Genomic DNA, 21,733 nt, shown 5'->3' on the forward strand with positions numbered 1-21,733 from the left:
ATTTAACTTAGTGGTATAATGAGATTTATATATCTTATCTATTGGGAACCAAAAGTTGGAAATGATGGGCAGTAGAGGTGAAATAGAACCCAAAAGAGATTCTCTACAATTGATATTGCAAAAGAAAATAGTGTCTGGTGGTTACTTATTACTTTAGGATAAGTTTGTTCTGTGCTTTACCTACTATAATGAAGTCATGTCACATGAGCGTTTAACAGAAAAAAATATGTGCTCTAAATTCAGAGGTCGGGTGAAGAAGCATAATCCAAATGATTATGCTTAGAATTATATCCATTTTGAGTATGAGCCCTTGAGTGAGTTAAATATTACCCTTCTTGTTCTCTAATTCAGTCTCATTTTTTTCTTTTGTGTTTTATGTCATGAATATCTTATTCTGTTTTATAGTCCATTTGAAGATTAAGGACTATTTTGACTGTAGTTTGGTAATATTATTACATATAAAGAAACATATTCTGCATTTTACTATGAGTAAGATTAGTAATTTAAAGTGATGGTTTTATTCTTAAATGACTATTATTTTTACCTCATGTAGACTGACTTTAGAACCTTTCACGAGTATGATGCAATTTTATTGTACTTTTATTTATTTATTTTTAAAGCAGGTAAAAAGGAGAGTAGTGGATTAATTATCCTTGACAAATAAAATTGATTTAATATTGGCATGGGGGTAAAAAAGATGGTGGAATGAGAAGGATATCATTACCCTAAGTACATGTATGAAGACATGAATGGTATGAATATACTTTATATACAGCCAGAGAAATGAAAAATTGTGCTCTGTGTGTATAATATGAATTTTAATGCATTCTGCTGTCATATATAATAAATTAGAATAAAAAATAAAAAATGATTTAATACTGAGCTTTTAAGGTAGTATTTATCAGGTTTTGTTAATCATGTTTTACCATGTAGTATTTTTATTTTGGTATTAAATTGAATTCATTGAATCAGCTATGAAATACTCCTTTATGGAGGGGAGAAAATATTTTACCTGTTTGTCAGATTGTGGCTGTTTGGAAGTTGTACACATTGTGACAGTACATACATTTAAAACTTGTCTGAAAGTTGTAAATTTGTTGGTTAACTTGCCCCACTATGGTTTGGTAGAAATATAGTATACCTAGCTTGCAAATTCCTGCTGTGGAGCAGAGTTGGGTCTAGATATATGGATAAAATAAAGGAAAAGTGTGCCTTTTTTCCTGGAGGTTTATAGCATCATCATTATATAAAGAAACATTGGGTCTTACCTTAGTAGCTGTAAATGATAAATTGTTATAGTTCTCTGATATAGGTCCATTAGGAGAATTATAACAATAGAAAAAAAATTTTTTTTGGTATTAGAATTTTAGTTTGAACAATAAGTTCTTGAACTTAGTAGAATAATGTGTGGTGATCAAGGCCAGATGTTTTAAAATTTGTCAATTTTTCAGATAAAAATTTGATAAGCTATTTTTTTCTTTCTTTTTGAAATTTAAGTCATCGTATATATTTAATTTTGTTCTTTAACAAAGCCATTATTACTATATTTCCTACTACTTTATTGACCTATGTAGGAAATCATTGAAAAATATTATAAAATCTGATAAGTCTTTTGATCTTGCTTTTTTAGACTAAATATATAGTTTGTAAATATATCTTCTCTATAAGCTTTTATGATAAACCCTTCTGGGAAATTCAGCTTTTTTTTTTTTTTTTTTTTCCCCTCCTTCTTAAACCTCAACTGAGGATAAAGGAAAAGAGATATCCAAGTCCTTACATCCTTACTTCTGCACCTTGAACTTGTCTTTTTTTTTTTTTTTTTTTTTTTTTTTAGTATTGGAGATCAAACCCAGGGCCTTATGCATGCTAGGCAAGTGCCCTACTACTGAACTACATCCCCAGCTCTTGAGCATTGTTTACTTAGCTATGTTTATATAGACTTGTGTGCGGAGACTAAATCTTTTCATCTGTGTAGTAGTTGTGCCTAATATATAGTCAGTCATCTTTTAAATGTCTCAGTATGTTGATCTGTTTTTCAGACTTAGACTGAGTTTTACAGCATTAATCATAGTAAGCCAAAAATTAACCTTTGTTTTAATATTCTTGACTTAAATAAAACTATAAGCAATTCCTTAGAAGTCCTCATTTTTGGGATCTAAATTCAGAACATTTCTGACTCTTAATAATTCTTAAGACTTAAACATTGATTATGTATATCTATGATGAACATCTATAACATTGATTATGTATATATCTCTCTATATATGATAAGTCAAAATACATTCTACTGTTATGTATAACTAAAAAGAACAATAATTAAAAAGACTTAAAACATTGGCACAAATTGAGAATCTGTATCAGTGATTTCCATCTAAAACTCTTTGTACTTCGTTGTAAAGCCTTTGTGCAGTAATCTTGCCTCAGATAATATATCCTGAGTACTTACTTGAATACCTTTTTTTCCTATTTAAGAGGTATGGTGTGAGTTCCCATATTGTGAGTCTTAAAAGGAGCATATAATTGGCATGAGAAGATAAACTACACATAAAGAATAGGTGGCATTTCCAGAAAATGAAGATAAGTCAGTAGACTCATACAAAAATTGAAAATTTGTAGAAGTTTAAGAATACAGGAGAGTTTGCCCTGGTTACAGATTATTAATGCCTTATTGTAAGATTGGGGTAGAGGTTTTTTTTTTTTTTTAATTTAATGTTTTTTTAGTTGTAGATGGACACAATACCTTTATTATTTGTTTTTATTTTTATGTGGTGCCGCAGATTGAACCAGTACCTCTCACATGCTAGGCAAGTGCTCTACCACTGAGCCACAACCCCAGCCCCTTAGGGCAGAGTTTTGAGAATAGAATTGAAGTTGAGATCAAGTGAGCATTCTAGTTTTGAAAATAGTAACCCAGCATAAAATTAATGTGGCATACAATGTTTATTATGGCTATTGATATACTCAATAAAATGATTTTATGAAGGAACCCAGTTTAGAGATGAAGAAACCAAAGTATTAGATTAGCCTTTTGTTGCATAACTAGCAGGTGACAGAAGCAAATTCATTTTGCTCCTTAGTTTGTTTTGTTCTTTTTTTTTTTTTTTTTTTTTTTTTTTGAGACAGAATCTCACTAAATTGCCAGGCTGGCCTCAAACTTGTGATACCCTCCCCTACCCCATCAGACTCTTGAAGTAGCTGAGACAGTGGTGCCCAGTTTTGTTATGTTCTTAACCATGATTCAGAGGGTCATTTTGGAATACTGGTTCTAGTGCACAATTCAGTAGAGGGCAACCATAATGCTTTGAGCTCACATGAATTCAATTACACACTTTTGTTTCCCCTAAAAAAAACTGTGGGAAGGGGGAGAGAGAGAAGTGTGGGTATATGTGAGAGTGGGGTCATGATTTAAGAATAAATCATGGGGCTGGGGATGTGGCTGAAGCGGCAGCACGCTCGACTTGGCATGCGTGCGGCCCGGGTTCGATTCTCAGCACCACATACGAACGGAGATGTTGTGTCCGCCGAAAACTAAAAAATAAATATTAAAAAAAAATCCTCTCTAAAAAAAAAAAAAGAATAAATCATGAATCAGAATAAAACTGTAGAACCTTTTATGAATTGTTTTTTTTCCCCTTGCTATTCCGTGGGAATTGATGTCTGCCTAGAGTGTCTTGAAATGGGAGAGGAGATTTACTATCCCACTAGTCACTTTCATCTTCCACATACTTTCATAGTGTATGAGCATCACCTTATTGAATATTAATCTGATGACAGTATGCCACCCCTTTTTTTGTGGTACTTGGGTTGAAGCTAGTGCCTCAGGCATGATAGGCAAATGTTCTACTACCGAACTACATCCAAAGGCTAATTATTAAATCCATTCACTGTGTAACTGCTCAGAGGAATAGTTACTTATTTTAGTGCAGGAAGAAAACAAGTTGCTAGATTATATTTCATTATGCTGTATGGGTGATAAGATTAATTTTCATTTCACATTGACTTTAGGATCTGACCCCTAAGTTGTGACGTTATCTTTGAATCTTTGTTTTTGTATGCTTCCTAATTAGATTTAACTATAATGGAGAATAAAATGTTAATTGTAAAAATCCTGATTTTACTATAATCCTTGAAGGAGGCAGAACTCAGAAAACTGTAGATTGCTATGTCTGTAAATATTTTGAAAACAGGTGGTATCAAAACTATTAATTTCTTTGAAGATAAAATTCTAATTTTGAGGGTTGGGGCTATAGCTAAGTGGTAAAGTGCTTGCCTAGCACATGTGTGGGCCCTGCGTTCAATCCCTAGCACCCCATAAAAATAAATAAATAAAGTTGCTATGAAGAAAAATTCTTAAAAAAAAAAAAGAAAAGCCATCATCAAGCCACTTTAAAGAAAAAAACCCAAAATTTGATTATTTCTGTAATTTTGAGATTTGCAGGATTTCTATGATAGAGATTTTTTGTTTTAGTTTAATGACATGACATGTATTTGACCTATACCAAATATCTTTAGTAGCAGATTTGCATTTCTATTTTTTAGTAGGAGAATGCTTAGAACATTGGTTTAGCCATTTTTGGAATTCAATGTTTATCATAAAATGTTTTTTGTATATATGCTTTATTAGAGATAGTTTATGAGGTAGTCAGTGTTAGTATATACAGTGACTGTCATAGTTTCTATTTTTCTCCACCATACTATTGGTGTTTGAAGTGATTTTAGCTTTTTCGAATACTAAAAGGTAGGTCTGAGAATGTAAGTCAGTGGTAGAGCTTGGACTTAGCATATGAAATGCCTTGGGTTCAACCTCCATCATCTCAAAAAAAAAAAAAAAAAACAAACACAATAATAGCAACAAAAAAATCCTCACCCAAACCAGAAAGGTAATACTGACTCATTTTATATGTAGGCTGTTGGGTAGTTAGTGGTATTTTTAAGAGATTAGTTTGTTGGAATGCTTTAAGTAGTGTTTTAAAAAAATTCTTCCTTGAGCTCTCTATTCTTATTTTACTTTAAATAAAATAACTTAATGACTGTACAGCATTCAGTAAATATACTGAAAATCACTCAATTGTTTAGTTGATAAAATAGTGAATTTTCTCTCACTTAAAAAAAAGTAATTTATCACCCATACAGCATAACAAAACATAATCTAAGAAAAGAAAGTTCAGAGGAAAAAGCAATCGTGAAATTCCATGCATCTACTATTTTAATTTTGTGCATTCTTTCCAGGTGTTTAATCTGTTTCATTGAGGAAATTAGGAAATGCAGAAAAGCAAAATGGGAATAAACATTACCATTTCACCCATCATGACACTTGAGTATAGAAACATGTAGTATTCCTGTTTGTGAGCGTCTGTAATGTTCTATGATTGCTTTTTTAAATTTAGCAGTAAATTGTGGTCATCTTGCACTGACTGTGGGTCAAATTGTGTTTTTTAATATTCATTTTATTTTTTTGAAAAAGGGCTAAGTAATCATCCTAGAACTATTTATTACAAACTTGATTTTTGAAAACATAGATGCTTGGTTTTATCTTTCTCTCCCTTTGGTTTAGTTTAGTTGTAAGAGTGTATATCTATTATACTTGGCCATGTTGTCAGAATAGTTATACTTGATAGCTAATAGTAATACCAGAGTAAACATGATTATAATTGTGTTTTTGCTTGCATTTGCAGTTATTTACTTTCAGTTAAAGCTTTGGAAGTGTGAATTGCTGTTTTTTAAGGCCATTTTTAAAAGGGGTTTGATACAAATAAAAATTGCCCTAAAATAGATTGTACCATTTTACCTACTCACTGTTATTAATACCTCTTTTTCTGAATACTGCCAACATTGGATATTATATTCTTCCTTTGCCAATTTAATGCCCCAAATAGGTGTCTTATTACCATCTATATTTCATCATTGCTGTTTTTTAAATGTTTATTTATCTTTGATATTGCTGTATTTGCTTGCTTGTTTGTTTTTATGGTGCTGGGTAATAAACCCAGAGCCTTGAGCATTCTAGACAAGCACTGTATCACTGAGCTCTACTCCTAACCCCTTGCCCTATTTGTAAATGATATACAGTAATAACATACAGGATGAGATCTTTCATAGCATGCTTATCATAATTCAGAAAATAGATTTTAATTGAGAACAGATTTTAATTCAATTAAAATCTATTCTCTGAATTATGATAAGCATACATACACTGCATAACAGTAAATGCTAGGAATTCTGGATCAACTTGGATGATATAAAAATGAAAATGGTTAATTCTACCTTCAAAGGAATTTCCAGGGAAGAAACACACACTACTAATTGCAATGTAATAAGTGATATATACACATGTATGTGTGTGTGTGTATATGTGTGTGTGTATGGAAGTTATTTTTTGGATTTAATGGTAGTAACATCTTACTGGTCTGATAGATATATTAGAATCCCTAAAGTAGTAACTTATTATTGTGTTTAAATTTGAAATATACAAATTATTTTGGAAATTTTATAACAGAACTCCTTATACTCATGTTTTGGTTTACATTTTTCATGAAAATTAGGCATCTGTATTTAAACAACTTTTAAAATTACCTTATAATACCAAGTACAGCAACTATGATACTTGAATACTGTACTTATTCTAGTTTTAAACTTCAGAGCTATATAGCTTTGGATAGATAATTTCAATCTATTTCCTTCTTACAGCAAATTCTTACGTAGTCTTTTCTAAGCCAGGCACTGCACAGTGATGCAATAATAATAATAATAATAATAATAACAACAACAACAATAATGATAATAAAAGAATTACAGCATTAGGGTGCCTTCAGCACCTGTAAGTATTGGATGATGGTGAAGTGAAGACACTTGTGTGACCATAGTGTAAGTAATGGATGATGGTGGAGTGAAGACACTTCTGTGACCATAGTGTGTTCTGTGTGACTACCCCACCTCATAGAGGGCTTGAGATAATCACATATGTTAATGTATATACACTGTATATAGAACGTACATACTAAGTCAAGTGTTAATTTTATACCCAATTTTTTTATTATTAATTTTTAAAAATTTATTTATTCTAAGTAGGTATATGTGACAGCAAAATCTATTTTTATTATTACTTTTTAATGACAGTTTTGAGATCTACAACTAGAAATGAAAAAAGAAAGACAAGGGATGCATTGTATCCCTGTATACAAAATATGGTGTTTTTACTTACCTATTATGTATAGATTAGGGTCCATAGGTCATTTTGGAATATGAGATTTATAGAATCCTTAGAAATGGAAAGACTGGGTCATTGTTCAGTTAAAGACTGCCCCCTTCTAGGTTGAAAGCCACTCCTTAGCATCACTATGTAGAAAAAAAAAAACAAAACACCTTCCTCAAGAAAAAATTGACACCTTGTTTCCCCTCTTTAATCCTTTAGATAGGCAAGTAAAAACATTTCTTTAGTATTCTCCTATCACCTTTCCTGACTTCCCTTTATTTACCTCCTCATTTTCCCAGTGGCCTTTAGCGGATCTCTAGCTTCATAGAGCCTTCCAACTTTATTTCCACAAAATCTCTATGTTCTTTGATTCAGATAAACCAAAAGTAGCCCTGTTTCCCTTAAACTAAAATTTAGTGAATGCTGACCACAACTAAAAGTTAGAGGGAAAGTCTTATTTTTTCCAAAATCTGAAAGACTAAGAGCATTCAAGAGAATACTGGATTTTTAAGGAAGAAAGTTTATTGAATAAGCAGTTACAACTTCTGGTAATAATAGGAAGTATTTAGAGTAACATTAAAGGAGATACAATATCCAAAAAGTTGATTTCATCACATTTCAGTTATGTAAAATAACTTATATTTGTTATGAAAGATAGATCAAATCAAACAATATTTTTAGCCTAAATCAAACAATATTTTAACCAAAAAATGGTGATAACCTTTTTTAAAAATAATTAAACATGAAGAAAATGTTCCAAGTAGCTGTTTTTTTCTCATAATATGAGGATTAAAAAATGTAGCTATCCATGTGAACCAGGCTATATAAAGAGTACTTTTTATCTCTGAATATAGTAAGAAAGAGATAGCAAATGTACTAGGCCAGTGGGGTAATTACTGAGTGTCTGGTTGGACTCTTTGCTTCTAGTTAGGTAGAAGAATTGTTTGTTAGATCTTAGGATTGTTGGTCAATTATTGTAACTCAAATGAACTTACTTTAGGATAATTGTAGAGTCAGCTCATAGAAAACCTTATTTAGCTTATATTTGAAGAATAGCATGTGTATCAGTCTGCATATTGAAGGCTACCTTAATAGAATTTAAGGACGTGATATAGTCTTTCAGCAAATTTCAGATCACATATTTATGGAATGTCTTGAAAATAATCAGTGTCTAATTATAGTCTGTTCTTGAAAATCTTTATCAGATAAGCATATTAAAAAGCAAAACAAAGAATAGTATCCTTTCTTGAGGACACATCTTTATCCCATGGGTGGTATCTTTTCTTTTACAGCTAGATGAAAGGAAGGATAAATCTACTTTTTAATTTTGCACCCATACTTAACTCCTTACCATTTGGCTTCTTCCTTTATTTTATTTATTTATTTTTATGTGGTGCTGAAGTTCAAACCCAAGGCTTCTAATGTATTAGGCGAGCGCTCTATCACTGAGCCACAACCCCACCCCTGGCTTTTTCCTTTAATTTAAAGCTGCTTTTTACTAAAAGTTAGTAGGCCTTTTTCTTGTACACTAATCACTTTTTCTTTAACCTCTTAGATGACATTGTTGACCTTGTTGTTTTTTTTTTTTTTTCCCTTGAAATTCTTTCCTTTGAAGAATTTCTAAGAATTTGTGGTTAACTGGTTGTTTTAAAGCCTCCTTTATTAAGATTCATTTTCCACTGGCCATCTTTATGTTGCTATAATTTGGCATATTTCCATGCTTTCTTCTTTGTTAGATTGTCTTAATTGTATCTGTTGTTTGAATCATTTGGACTGCTTCATCATCATATACCCGAAAATATTTGCCTGGATATTATGGGCTTTAGAGGTCTGGGGTGTGATATAGTCATTAATTTTGAAGTAGGTCCTTAGCTATTAAATGACATCAATATGAATTCTGTTAAAAACTATAGTTTGCCCACAGCACCCCTGTAATCCCAGCTACTTGAGAGGCTAAGGTAGGACAATATGGAGTTCAGAGCCAGCCTTTGGAACTTAGCAAGGCCCTAAGCAACTTAGAGAGACTCTGTCTCTAAAAGTAAACATAAAAAGGCTGGGAATGTGGTTAAGTGGTTAAATACCCCTGGGTTTAATCCCTGGTACCAAAAAAAAAAAAAAAAAAATTTAATGGAATAAAATATTCTGAAAAGTCCTTAAATCAAACTATAGTTTGATGCTGTTTCATCTCTACTTCAGTTAAAATGAACACCTGTATCTTAATAATAGGTAACATTTGAGGTATTTTTGTACTTATGTCAAACACTGCTAATTTAATAAGTTTCTTATTGAAGTCCTATACTTGTATTGTGATTCAGTTAGGATTTGAATTGAACAAAACTGTTTTCAAAACCCAGGAAATGTGAGAGAGGGAATCTGAAGAACAAAATCGAAAATGGTGTACAATGTGGTCATCATTTTCACAAGCACCACCAGGCATTTATTCCATCATGACCAAAAATCTAGAAGAACTGAAGATCCTGCTTTTAAACATTCTTTGCTTTCTTTCCCACACTATTGCAAGATGATAAAAGTAATATCTTCTAACCACAAATATAGTAAAAAGTTGAAATGCTTACTGAATTGGCACTCCCATCTTTCAAAGCCTCATTGAAATGTGCTCTCCTTTCCAGACTTCTGTGATTTATCAAGTTTTTGAAATTCTATTGCTCTTGGTTATATCATTCGTGGTTTAGATCAAATTCTGCATTGTGTTAGTTTATTTGCATAGCTTACATTTCCTACCATTTTTGAGGGCAACAACTACATCATATTTTGCATTGCCTATTTATGTGAAAAAAATTTAATGATCACTTAAAAAGTATCTTATGCTCTTCTAGTCCCTGAAGATCTTATGGCTGCAAACTGAGGAGATGCTAAACAAAACAAAAATAAACATTTGTCTTTGACTTCAGGAGTTTTCAGAATATGTAATTCTATAAATTTTGGGGTGGGGAGAGTACTAGGGATTCAATTTAGGGGCACTTAAGTACTAAGCCATGTCCCCAGCCATTTTTAAAGTTTTTTTTTAGAGACAGGGTCTCACAGAGTTGCTTAGGGCCTTTCTAAGTACCTGAGGCTGGCTTTGCATTCACTATCCTCCTGCCTCAGCCTCCTGAGCCATTGGGATTATAGGCCTGTGCTGCCACACCCAGCTTGTCCTATGCTGCAGACAGTCTGGCTGGGCACAATCAGGAGCCACTTGTCAAAAGAAACTAACTTTATTTTTAGAACCACACACTCCAAACAAAACAGCCTCTCAGGAAAAACCCTCAGAGCCCCAACTGCCACCACTGGCTTCCCACAAGCCTCTCTCTCCAACACAAGCCTCTCTCCACCTCCCACAATCCTCCTGCTCTTGAGGCCGATTGGCTGGGTCTCATGGGCGGAGCCAAAAAAGTCCCCAAATGAGCAGCTCCGTGGTATGAAAGGGCAGGGAAACAGCCCAATGAGCATCACCGCAGAGGAGCCAATCAGCTAGATGTTGCTGGGGCTGCTGTGAGCCAATCATCAGCTGGCAGTCTGAAGGTTCGGGGAAACAGCTCAATGAGCATCACCGCAGAGGAGCCAATCAGCTAGATGTTGCTGGGGCGGCTGTGAGCCAATCATCAGCAGGCAGCTGGAAGTTTGCTGGGGCCCCTTTGGCTGTGGCTCTCAACAGTCCTATAAATCTTGTAGGGTCCTAAAGGATCTTAATCCCAAGGACCTGAAAGAATCTGACCTTGACTCTTATAAGTAAATATTGCAGTTTTCTTCAAAATCTCATGTGTAGACATTTCATGAATATTTTATTCTTAGACTAGAAATTTAATATTCTTGAATATGGTAGAATATACATGGCTTTCATGGGCTAGACCTCAAAGATGAGAAAGACAGGTGATTTTAACCTTCTTAATGTTAAAGTACATGTGTTATATTACAGATTTTAGGTACTTTTATTTCATAAGGCATTTAACATCTTAACTCTTAAGTAATAAAATATTTTGTTTTAGCAAAGACAAAAAATTAATCCAGTTATTTCCCCTTAAAGTCTAACAAAACAAGGGAATGATAATGATTTTGTTGTGCAGCATATATATAGGGCATATCAAAGTCAAGATAATATAAAATAGACATTGATTTGAATCAGTAAACAGATCATCCAGAATTTTAAAAAATATTTTTTATAAGGAAATATAAAATGTTAGTTAGATTTACTATTATATTTTCTTAAATAATTTTTCTTAAGCCAGAATATATAATTCCAAACTTTATTATTATTAAATGTTTCTAAGTAGTGCAAAAGTTAACTTGATTAGGATTGTTTTCACAAATTCTTTGTTCAAGTAGTGCTTGAGTTATAGTCAAGAATATACTGTACTAAGATATGGTTCTAATAGATAATTTCTTTCTCAAAACAATTTTGTGATGTTGTAGATATTACCTTTATCTCATTTTATTGATAAGGATACTGAGGTGTTGAAATTGTGGTTTGCTGAAGGTCACAAAATCAGTTTAAGGGCTGGGGATGTGGCTCAAGCGGTAGCGCGCTCGCCTGGCATGCGTGCGGCCCGGGTTCGATCCTCAGCACCACGTACAAACAAAGATGTTGTGTCCACCGAAAAACTAAAAATAAATAAATAAATAAATAAAATAAAAAATATTAAAAAAAAAAATCAGTTTAAGATGGAAGCGGGATAAGAAATTTCAAAGACATTTTAAGCTTTAATGGACTGGTATAACCTTTGCCCATAGCCTTGTCCAAAGTTATACAACTGCTTTCTTAAAACTAGGCATACTTTAAAAAAAAATATTGTTGAGATAATTTGGAGTATGGGTACGTGGTACTGAAGGAAGCATTGAGAAGGCTGGAATGCACTTAATTACAGACTATTTCTGTAATATTTCTCAGGTACTGTATTAACTGGTATACCAAATAAATGAACTACTCATTTATTACAAAATAGCTTGTTCTTAGAGTTCCCATATCAATGTCACATTGGTCACAATGATTTGAATTAGGTGACCTTGCTTATAAACTTTATTTTATCAGTTTTATTTGAATGACATTTTGGTAACCTCTACAGTATAATAGAATCATTAAAACACTACAGTAGCCTGCTAATCTCATTTGTCTGAGCTTGCTTATTTTTCTTTTTTCTTTCTGGTAGTACTTTAGAAGAAAGTTCACTGAAACAGTGTTATTCTGGCTGAGTATAATTATGTCTTGTAAAGGTTCTTTTTTCTCTTTTTCTTCAGCCTGCTAAAGAGAAGGTTCTAATTTGGGTCCACTTCAGATGTGGAATTTGATGCTTGGGTAGGTAGAGAGTATTTAGTCTGAAGAGATCAAAAGCTGTTTAGCTTTCTCTTTTCCCCTTTTAAATTTTGAATTGCTTTGACCTTTTCTTTTCCCATTCAAAACTCTTTGGGTCTGTTCTCACTATTAAGGCTATGTAGGCCAAGACAAAGAGGAGAAGAAGCATGTTCTTTAGTCTCTTCAGAGTATGGGCAATATAACCTGGTGGTTTAAGAAATAAGCTTTGCCATTCAGGGTGAGATGTAGCTCGGCTATTTGACAGATATTTGTCTTTGGTAGGTTATTTAACCCCTCAGAGTTTTTGTTTATTCATCTGTAATATTTGGATAAGAACCCAATAGAGTTTTGATTAAATTTTTATTGTTTTCTGTCCTGAATTCTTTCTTTTATGTATCCTTTCTTAATGTTGCTAAGTTTTATTTATCCTTCATGATTCACCTTTGTTGTAACCTCTCCAGACTGTCTAATCCCCTCTGCAAAAGTTACGGTTCTGTTTTCTACCATCTTAAATATACATAAATATAGAGCTCGTGGTATTTTTCTTATCTGCCTACCTGCAAGTCTGTGGTGTAAGTTGGAGGTCTGTTCTGTTTGTACTTTTAATTTCATAACTGATAAAAAGTAGGTGATTAATTAGTATTTACTGAATGTATTTTATGCAAAGTGGTTTCTCTTTGCCCTATGAGAGTGTTTTGTATTCAGAATTTGGCAGTGTTTTCAATTTTCAATGTGATTATACAGGGTTTGTCATGATAAGTAAAAGAAAATTATTATTAATTTCTTATTGGCTACATGTTTATGGATATTTGGTCTGTGTGAGACCTTATTTGTGAGTTATTGATTGTACTCTTGTGAATTTTGTTCATGATGAGGATGTTTAAATATCTCAGAGCAGAAATGGCAACTTATCCAGTTTTTTAGTGACTAGAAGTTAACTTATAACTATTTCTCTGTAAAGCATATTTGGCAATACTTATTGATTATTTTGACTATTCATAAAGAGGAAAATACATGTTGCTTTTAGAAAGTTTTGGAAATAGAAAAAGTTGATGTGAGGGAAAAGAAAACTAGGTCTATAGTACAACCTGGGTTCCCTTTCACGTCAACAATGAAACATCCCCAATTTCTTTAAGAAGCTGTAGTAACACTAGCCTCCTCCATTTCTCATATTTAATCTTCCTTTTATGCAGAGTTGGGTTCTCTCCTGTATTTTTAGGCTCTCATCCCTTGCTCAGCCACTCTACCAACCTCTCCATGATTTTTTATTATTATTAGTTGTTCAAAATATTACAAAGCTCTTGACATATCATATTTCATACATTTGATTCAAGCTCTCCATGATTTTATATGGATCTCCCATGCCACATATAACACATTCCCTTAGTTTGAATTCTTCTTCTTCTTTTTTTTTTTTTTCCTTTACTCTTTTTTAAGACTTTTTATGTTTTTTTAGCCAGGCATGGTGGCACACACCTGTAATCCCAGTGGCTCAAGTGGCTTAGGCAGGAGGATTGTAAGTTCAAAATCAGCCTCAGCAACTTAGTGAGACTCTACCTTAATATAAAAGTGGAAAAAAAAATTAAAAAATAAAATAAAAATGACCTGGGGATTTGGCTCAGTGGCTAAGCACTGCTCAGTTCAATCCCTGGTACTGAAAAAGAAGAAAAAGGCGGGGTGGCGGGGAGATTGCTTTTAGAGCAGTTTTAGGTTCACAGCAAAATTGGGAAGAAGATACAAAGATTGTTCATATACTCTTTGTTTTCCCACACATGCATAGCTGCACCCTCCCCTCACCTACCCACAGGGTTACATTTGTTAAATTGTAAACCTAAATTGACACATCATGATCAACCAAAGACATAATTTACCTTTTCACTCTTGGTATTGTACATTCTGTGGATTTGGACAAATATAAATGGTTTTCATCATTGTAATCTCTGTTTAGAATATTGTCACTGCCCTAAATATCCTCTTCTCTTCATATTTATTCCTGATTATTTTACAGTTTCCCTGGTTTTGCCTTTTTTATAATGTCATAGAATTGGAGTCATACAGTATGTATCATTTTCACGTTGACTTTTGAAATTTAGAATGCGCATTTAATGTTACTCCATGTTTTTGCCTTGCGGGGGATTGAGTGCAGGGCCTCATGCATGCCAGGCAAGTGCTCTCTCTCTCAGCCACATCCCCAGCATCTTAAAGTAGCTCATTTCTTTTTAGTCCCGAAGTTTTCTATTATCTGGATATACCAGTGTTTGTTTATTCATTCACCAACTAAAATACATCTTGTTTGCTTTCAAGTTTTGGCAATAATAAATGGAGCTACAATAAACATTCACTTGCAGGTTGTTGTATAGAAGTAAGCGTTCTACTCCTTTGGGTAAATACCAAAGAGCATGATTGCTGAATTGTATGGTAAGAGTGTGTTTTAAGAATCTGCGAAACTGTCTTCCAAAGTAGCTGTAGTGTACATTTCTATCAGCAATTATTGAGACTTTTATTACTTCACATCCTTTCCAGCATTTGATATTGTCACTGCTGACTTTGGCCATTCTGATAGGTATGTATTGGCTTACTGTTTTATTTTGTATTTCCCTAATAACATAGGAAGTGAAGCATCTTTTCATATACTTACTTGCCTTCTCTTTATCTTCTTAGGGAAGGTGTCTGTTAAGGTCTTTGGTCCATTTTTAAAACATGTTATTTTTCTATTGTTGAGTTTTAAGACCTTTTATATTTTGCATCTTTTATTTTGCGTCTTTTATCAGATGTTTTCTTCTAGTCTGTGTCTTGTTCTCTCATTCTCTTAACATTGACTTTAACATAAAGAGCAGAAACTTTTTTTTTATTTTAATGAAGTCCAGTTTATCAATGATTTCTTTTATTAATGTGCCTTTGTGTTACATCTGAAAAGTCATTGCTATATTCGAGGTCATCCAGGTTTCCTTTTATGTTGTCTTCTAGGAGTTCTGCAGTTTTTATTTTAAATTTAAAACTATAATCCATTGGGTTGTTTTTTTTTTTTTTTGGGGGGGGGGGAGTACTGGGAACTGAATCCAGGCGCCCTTAACCCCTGAGCCACATTCCTAGACCTTTTTAAAATTTTGACACAGGGCCTTACTAAGTTTCTGAGGCTTGTCTTGAGCTTGCAATTCTCCTGCCTCAGCCTCCTGAGCCACTGGGATTACAGGTGTGTGCCACCACACCCAGCTTTTTTGGGGGTATGTTTTTACAAAGGGTTTGAGTTCTGTCTCTAGATTCATTTTGTTGTATATGTATATACAGTTCTTCTGGCACCATTTGTTGTAAATATTATTTTTTACTCCACTGTATTGCCTTTGCTCCTTTGATCAGATCAGTTGACTATTTATATGTGAGTATATTTCTGAACAAAATATTCTCTTAGACAAATTAAGAATAAGAAAAAATCAATGTTTTTATTTTACTTATTCTTTCTTCAGTGCTCTTTCTTTTTGTAGACCCAAGTTTCTGACTATTATCTAAAGAATTTCATTTCTCGCAAAGTATATTTATTTTCAACAAATTTCTTCAATTTTTGTCTTGAAAATCTATTTCTCCTTCACTATTTTTTTTTTTTTTTTTTTTTGTTTTAAATCTAGGGGCACTCTACCAATGGACTACATTCCCAGCCCATTTATTTGTTTATTTATTTATTTATTTATTATTTTGAGATAGGGTCTCACTTAGTCGCTCAGGCTGTACTCAATCCTGCCTCAGAGGCGTACACCACTGTGCTTGGTTTTATACTTTTGAAGGATAATTTCATAGTTTACAGAATTCTAGGTTGGTTGGTTGTTGTTTTTTTCTGTCTCTCCTGTCCTCTCTTTCTCTCTCTCTGTGAACACCTTAGATTTTTTACTCTATTCACTTACTCACATGGTTCTGAGAAGTCAGATGTGATTCTTTTGTTGTTATTGTTGATAAGTAGTCTCCTCTCACCCTGTATTTTTAGTTTTTTGCTTTCTTTTTACAAATGATACACCTTGTTTTAGTTCTTTTGGCATTTATCCTGCTTTGGTGTCTCTGAGCTCTCTGTGATTTGGTGTCTGACATATATTTTGGAGATATTATCAGTGATTATCTCAAATAATCTGTTCCCCTCTTCTTATATTCTCATTATTCATAGTTGTACCTTTTGTAGTTATGTCAGTCCTTGAATAATTTTTTTCGTTTATAAATAGGTCTTTTGCCCATTTAAAAAATCTCTTTGGTTTTCAGTTTTGGAGGTTTCTATGGAGATGTCCTCAAGTTCAAAGGTTTATTTTTTTCATCTGTGTCTAGAGTCTACTTACAAGCCCAGCCAGTCATTCTTCATTTCTGTTAAAATGTTTTTGATCGCTGACATTTCTTTGTGGCCTTTCTTCGGAATTCCATTTCTGCTTATATCGCCCATCTGAATATGTAATAAAATATTATCTATTATGAAACCTAATCAAATTGATATGGAAGAGGTAAGACATAGTATAGTAGATGAACATTTTGATTCTGAGACATTTGTTTTTAAATATGTTGTTGGGGAAAATGTGTATCTTAAAATTGTGGAAATTGTGATGTTCTGTGAATCTATCATTATAGTTTACTTTGCCCAAATGAGCTTAGAAATAAATATAAATAACTTAGAAGAAATAACTGCAAGCATAAATTTTGGAGATAATAGAGAAATACTAGTTCTATGTGAGTACTCTTAAATGGAATTCTTAAATTATTTTTTGCTTTACCAAATGATAACCCTGTGTTATTTGAAGTTTTATTTTGGTAGAGATCACCTAGTTAGTATAGTCATGGTCCATATCGTAAATATATCTTAAACATATGAAATATAGAGAATAAGTTGGTAAAATAGTAAACTTAATTGTTCCCCTTTAAAATGTTGTTTTTCTGCCTACTAATTCTTAACTCTTTTTTGGAAACTTCCATAAAGCTTTGATAAAGTTTCTTGAAATAATACTCTGGTTTTGAGCAACATAGCATGTCTCTTCTTTATATATCCAACCTTAGAGGATGTCACATGCGAATTGATTTGGGAGCTTTGGTCTATAATTTCAGTATAAGTAATCCAAGAACTGATAGACATCTGTTGACATGACAGAATTGCTCATAACTTAGTTTTAATTCAGAGGGTTTCACATAACTAATCTAGTTTAAAAGTTTCAAAAAAAAAAAGAATTTGGTAGGAAAAAATTTATTTTTAAGTGAAAATGTAGTTTGTTATTTTTTAAAAAATTTTAATTTGTTATATATAACAGCAAAATGCATAACAATTAATTACACATATACAGCACAACTTTTCATATCTCTTGATTGTACACAAAGTAGAGTCACACCATTCGTGTCTTCATACATGTACTTAGGGTAATGATGTCCATCTCATTCCACCATCTTTCCTACCTCCATGCTCCTCCCTTCCCCTCCCTCTCCTTTGCCCTATCTATAGTTCATCTAATCCTCCCATGCCCCCCCAACCACATTATGAATCATCATCCTTAAATCAGAGAAAACATTCTCCAGCTCCATCCATTTACCTGCAAATGACATGATTTTATTCTCTTTTATTGTTGAGTAATATTCCATTGTGTTTATATACCATATTTTCATTCATCCATTGAAGGGCATCTAGGTTGGTTCCAAAGTTTAGCTATTGTAAATTGTGCTGCAATAAACATTGATGTGGCTGTGTCCCTGTAGTATGCTGTTTTTTTAAGTCCTTTGGGTATAGACCCAGGAGTGGGATAGCTGGGTCAAATGGTGGTTCTATTCCCAGTTTTCCAAGGATTTTCTATACTACCTTCCATATTGGCTGCACCCAGTTTGCAGTCCCACCAGCAGTGTAAGAGTGTGCCTTTTCCCCTACATCCTAGTCCATACTTATTATTGTTTGTATTCTTAAATTCTGACTGATGTGAGATGAAATCTTAGTTTTGATTTTCATTTCTCTAATTGCTAGAGGTGTTGAACATTCTTGCATATATTTGTTGATTGATTGTATATCATCTTCTGAAAAGTGTTCATTCCTTGGCCTATTTATTGATTGGGTTTTTTGTTGTTGTTGTTGTTAAGATTTTTGAGTTCTTTATATATCCTAGGATTAGTGCTGTATCTGATGTGTGTGTGTGTGGTAAAAAAAATTTTCCCAGATTGTAGGCTCAGGCTCTGTTTTCACCTCATTGATTGTTTCTTTTGCTGAGAAGAAGCTTTTTAGTTTGAATCCATCCCATTTGTTGATTCTTCATATTAATTCTTGTGCTATAGGAGTCTTTTTAAGGAAGTTGGAGCCTAAAGAGTATTTGAAAAACAATGTATATATGCCCTTCTCATTCATCCATGTTGTCACAAATGGCAGGATTCCCTTCTGCCATAGATAGACAGATTGATAGATTCCACAGTTTCTTTGTCCATTCATTCATTGATGCATATTTACCTTGATTCCAAATGTTGACTGTTGTCAGTGGTGCTGCAATAAACACAGGGGTGCAGAATTTCTTTGACATAGATTTCATTTTCTTCAGTTATATCCCCAGTAGAGGGATTGCTGGAACATATAGTGTTGTAGGGACAGAGGAAGCAGGGCACCAAAGATAGCAGGAAACAGTTTTATTTGTAGCCAGGTTCAGAGGGTACAGCTTTAGCTATAATCAATTAATCCCCTGAACCCTGAGTTCAGGAAGTTTCAGAACTTTATATCCAGCATGTAAGAGGAAGAAGTTCACAGTCTGCAGAAGTTCACATAAAAGCAGCTTTTTCTTTCACTGTTCTGGGCAAGTTAACCCTTCAAGGACAACACCTGAGAAGGGGAGACCTTCTCTCCTTTTTTTTCTTCTCCCTGCCAGCTGTTACCATGGAGTGTAATTGGTAACTTCTTTTATCTTAGAAATGTAGACATCTCTGTGAAGCTCCAGCTCAAGGCCAGAGGCCTTGTTAAAGGATTTCTCTCTCTCTCTTTTTTAAGACCTTTATTTCATCCATTTATTATTATTTTTTTAATGTGGTGCTGAGGATCGAACCCAGCGCTTCACACATGCCAGGCAAGTGCTCTACCACTGAGCTACAACCCTAGCCGAGGATTTCTCTTAATATTTATTATCACATTTTGCATTTGTAAACACACTTCTACAAACTACTATACTGGATATATGTTTGTGAAAAACTAGTAAAGGGGCATTCAGGACCTGGAGTGCTGATTTCTTCCAGGCCAATGGCCAAGTAAAATAGAGCAACAGGGAAATACAAAGTTTACAGTGTTTGATTGGGTTGACTCTTTTGCTGATAGTCCTAAAATCAATTATGGTGAAGATTTCTGGAGAAACTTAGTTAAGATTTTCTGTGGAGGAGGGGGTGCCACTACAATAGTCATTCTATTTTTATTTGTTAGAGGAGCCTCATGATCATTTTCTAACCATATTTATATTTCCAACAGTGTGTAAGGGTTCCTTTTTCTAAATCATACCTAAACTTATTTTTTATTCTTTTGATAATAGAAATGTTAACAGGTGTGAGGTGATAATCACATTGTGGTTTTAATTTGCATTTTCCTTCTTGATAAGTGAGGTTTAGCATTTTTTCTATGCTTATTGGCCATTTGTGAATCTCCCTTTAAAAAATGTCTATTAAAAGGTCTTTTGACTTTTTTTTAACTGGGATTTTTTTTTTCTATTGAGTTGTTTGATATTAAGTTGTTTAATATTTTGAATATTAAGTCCTTATCACGTGTATGCTTCGCAGATATTTTCTCACATTCTGTATTTGTGTCTTTGTTGATTTATTTATTTTTATTTCCATACAAACCCTTTTTTAATTTGATGTAATTCTCCATCTTCTCTGGACCCTCCCCCCCCACTCCCACCTTTTTTTTTGCCTTGGTTGCCTGTGCTATTTGAGGTCATATCCAAAGTCATTGCTATGACCCAAGCATGGAGTTTTTTTTTTTGTTGTTGTTTGTTTGTTTGTTTTTCTTAATAGTTTTACAGTTTTAAGTCTTACATTTAAATCTGTAATTCATTTTTTTAATACAGTATGGGATGTAGGTCTACTTTCATAATTTTATGTGCAAATACTCAGATTTTAATAACATTTATTGAAGTCACTATCCTATCTTTAACGTGTGTTCTTGACATCTTTGTTAAAAATAATTTAATTTTTTTGTGAATTTTATTTTGGGCCAATCTATTCCATTGGTCTTTATGTCGTTTTAATGCTAGTATGTTGTTTTCTGCACTATTATAGCTGTATAAGATATCTGAATCAGGTGGTATAATGGTTCCTGCTTTGTTCATTTTAAGATTTCTTTATTTGTGGTCTTATATGGTTCTGTGTGAATTTTAAGATTGTTTTATCTATATCTGAAAAATGTCATTGGAATTGTGATAGGTATTGCACTTATGTCTAGTTTTTTTTTTTTTTCTTTTTAAGGCAGTATGGTCATTTTATCAGTATTTTTGAATCCATAAACACAGGTTTTCTTTCCATTTATTTGTATCATCTTCAATTTCTTTCTTAATTGTTTCAGAGTTTTATTGTAGAAATCTTTAACTCCGGGTAAATTTATTCCTGAGTTTTACTCTTTTGGTAGCTACTGTTAAAGGTAACCCCCTCCCCGCCATTTCTTTTTTGGGTAGTTCTTTGTTAGTTCATAGAAATACGACAGCTTTCATGTTTTTTCTAAGTATAAAATCATGTCATCTGCAAATAGGCAGTAGAAATGATGAGAGTGGACATCATGTCTTAGGTTCTTAGAGAATGTTATAAACATTTTGCAGTTGAGTATGACATTAGCTGTGGGCTTGTCATCCTTTCTTTTTAATTTCTTGGAAGAATTTCAGGAGAATTGGTTTTTAATTCTTTAAATTTTTCGTAGACTTTACCAGTGAAGCCATTTGGTCTAGGACTTTTTTTTTGTTAAAAGGTTTTTGGTTACTGCTTTATTCTCCTTACTATAATTATGATCTTTTTATATGTTGGGGCGGGGGTTATACTAGGGTTTGAACCCAGAGGAGCTTTACCACTGAGCCACATCCCCATCCCATTTTTTTATTTTTTACTTTGAGACAGTGTCTCGCAAAATTACTCAGCCCGACTTGAACTTGTGGTCCTCCTTCCTCAGCCTCCCCAGCTGTTGAGATTACAAGTGTGTGCCACTGCACCTGGCTAATTATGGATCTTTTACATGTTTTCTTTTTCATCATTCAGGCTTCATAGGTTATATGTTGCTGGGAATTTGTCATTTAGGTTCC

The 21,733-nt window shown here is 33.3% G+C and overlaps 1 protein-coding gene across 2 annotated transcripts in view; it reads left to right on the forward strand.

Annotated features, from left to right (window-relative positions):
- Septin7 (septin 7) overlaps positions 1 to 21,733 on the forward strand; it is a 98,501-nt gene that overhangs the window by 26,847 nt on the left and 49,921 nt on the right. The gene's annotated exons all lie outside the window — the stretch shown is intronic.

This window comes from Marmota flaviventris, chromosome 1 (genome assembly GCF_047511675.1).
Source record: "Marmota flaviventris isolate mMarFla1 chromosome 1, mMarFla1.hap1, whole genome shotgun sequence".
In the NCBI taxonomy this organism is placed as follows: Eukaryota; Metazoa; Chordata; class Mammalia; order Rodentia; family Sciuridae; genus Marmota; species Marmota flaviventris.